This window comes from Cebus imitator, unplaced genomic scaffold (genome assembly GCF_001604975.1).
Source record: "Cebus imitator isolate Cc_AM_T3 unplaced genomic scaffold, Cebus_imitator-1.0 Scaffold166, whole genome shotgun sequence".
Taxonomy (NCBI): domain Eukaryota; kingdom Metazoa; phylum Chordata; class Mammalia; order Primates; family Cebidae; genus Cebus; species Cebus imitator.
In genome coordinates this window covers 1,863,605-1,866,010 of record NW_016107481.1, presented here as the reverse complement: position 1 = coordinate 1,866,010, position 2,406 = coordinate 1,863,605, and the positions used below count along the sequence as shown (strand labels likewise).

General features: G+C 39.7%; 1 protein-coding gene across 4 annotated transcripts in view; it reads left to right on the top strand.

The window, feature by feature from the left end:
* TGFBR3 (transforming growth factor beta receptor 3) overlaps nucleotides 1–2,406 on the top strand; it is a 222,546-nt gene that overhangs the window by 22,693 nt on the left and 197,447 nt on the right. The window lies entirely within an intron of this gene.

Genomic DNA, 2,406 nt, shown 5'->3' with positions numbered 1-2,406 from the left:
AAAAAAAAAAAAAAAAAAAAAAAAAAAAAAAAAAAAAAAAAAAAAAAAAAAAAAAAAAAAAAAAAAAAGAATAAAATAAAATGTGTGGGCCAGGTGGCCAGGTATTATTTTAGGTACCATGCCTATATTCTGTCTCATATATTACAATAAAAATATTTGCTACCATTTTGCAGATGAGGGAGTGGTGGGGGCTAAATGACTTGTCCACTGTAACACAGCTGGGTAAGCCAGGTTTTGAACCTGCAAATACCGTTCTTTCTTAATTCTAGCTTTAAAGCAGACACCCTCATAAATGAAAAGCGATAGAAACCTTTGGATGCAAAAATCTTAAATGTGAAAAGTTCGTTCTTAGAGTATTGCAAGGGTGGGTGAAAAAGCCATCCTAGTTTATGAGTTTGAATAACACATGGTCTTTTCCAACTTTGTGAAATGTGTCTATACCCACCATCCCTTTTTCCTTTATTTTGCTTGGGAGCGAGGTGTGTTGTGCTTGGGATAGATGGAAGGGTTTTTAAGGACAGACTGAAGTTTAGCCCCAAGTAAACCAAGGCTGCTGGGGCCAGATTTATTGATCATGCTCTCAGCCAGGAATGAGGGTGGGCTGGCTCTGGAGGGACAGCCCACCTCACCTCTGAAGGCAGCGGCACAGAAAGAGAGAGTGGAGTCAGGCTTCCCTGCTCTCCTTGTACCTTCTGTGCTTGCTGCCTCCCCCATGCCTACCAGTACAGGTGGTTCCAGAATAATCTTCCTCCTTTATTTTCCTGCCCCTGGCAGCCAGAGAATGTTGGGACTTTAATTAATCTGACACCTCAGCATAATAAATCTCTTTGGTAGAAACAGCTTGCTAATGATAAATAATGATAGTTTTAATACTGTGCATGTACAATCTCATTTGATTCTTGCAACAACCCTGTGTTGGAATTTCATCTGTTACTCCTTTTACAAAGGAGGAAACTCTCCATTCTGATCTAAACATCCATCCTTTCTTGTCCGACATGCTGTGAGAATCTCAACTGACTGTTCAGGCACTCTGGCCTCTCCTCAGTCTGTTCTCTGTACAGTGTGAGGGAAATATTTAATAATCCCATGTGATCACTCCATTCTCTGTTTAAGCCCCTTGTTGAACTTATTCCTTTTCTCTTTGCCTTTCAGCTCTGCAGCCCTCCTCCCTCCTGTAATTCTTCCCCTGCCTGCAGTGTCATTCCTCACCTGACTTTTAAAATCTTCCCTTATCCTCAGGTTGCAGATACTTTTCCTTTAGACCTCTGATTATACCGCGTAATTACATATTTGTGATTATTGTCTGTTTATTTCACCAACTTTTAAGCCCACAAGGGCAAAAAACATGCCTCTTTGTTTAGCCATTGCCTAGCAGGGTAAGCAATAATGATTTGTTGAAAGAAGAAACTCAGGAAATTAAATGTTTTGCATGAAAGCAGATGATATTTTTACTAGGATATAAGCTCCCTGAGGGCAGGATTTTTGGCTTCTTTTTTCATTGCTATATCCTTGGCATCTTGAACAGTGCCTGGCATATAGTAGTAGTATTTATTGAATATCAGTTGTGCTTGGATGTGATTCCAGATTCTTATCCAAATATAGGACTTTTTCTCTCTTTGTGCCAAATCTGTCTGAAGATGGGGATTAGTTTAGTTCTGATTTGGAATCAACTCATGGATGTAGCCAGGCCACATTAGCCATCTAAGGGGAAGCTACTAATTTTTTCTTATTGGCTCTAAGCCTATTGCCAGGCATCCATTTTGCCACAGTTTTTCTCTTAGATAGAGCAAGATTTCTCTCATCGACTTAGGGAATATTGTACCCAACCAGTTCCTTTTGAATATTGGTTTAGACCACCATGGTTTTAAGGATTCATTTGGATGGGACTTTTTTCAGCTAATCTTGGTCTTTACCCATGCATTCTGTTGGGTTATGAGGGCAGGTGGGCCAGTATCCTCAGTATAATGGCCTCAGAAATAAACACGGGGATCTGTGAAATTAGCAGAATTAGCAGCACATTTGTCTGTTTTTTATTTTTTTTAAAGCCCATTAAGTTCTCACTCAGAATTTTCTTCTGTTCATTGATAAATGCTAAATGTTGATTTATTCATCAAAGTTCACCTACCCTTTAAATGGAACATGCTGCTTTGAAATGTGGGCAAAATGACTGTTACCCCAAATTGCTCTTTCACGATCTCAGAGTACCCTATTTATATTTGTACATTTTTTTTTTTTAAGTGGAAACAAGTTTATTAAGAAACTAAAGGAGGCCGGGTGCGGTGGCTCACGCCTGTAATCCCAGTACTTTGGGAGGCCGAGGCGGGTGGATCACGAGGTCAAGAGATCGAGACCATCCTGGTCAACATGGTGAAACCCCATCTCTACTAAAAATACAAAAAATCAGCT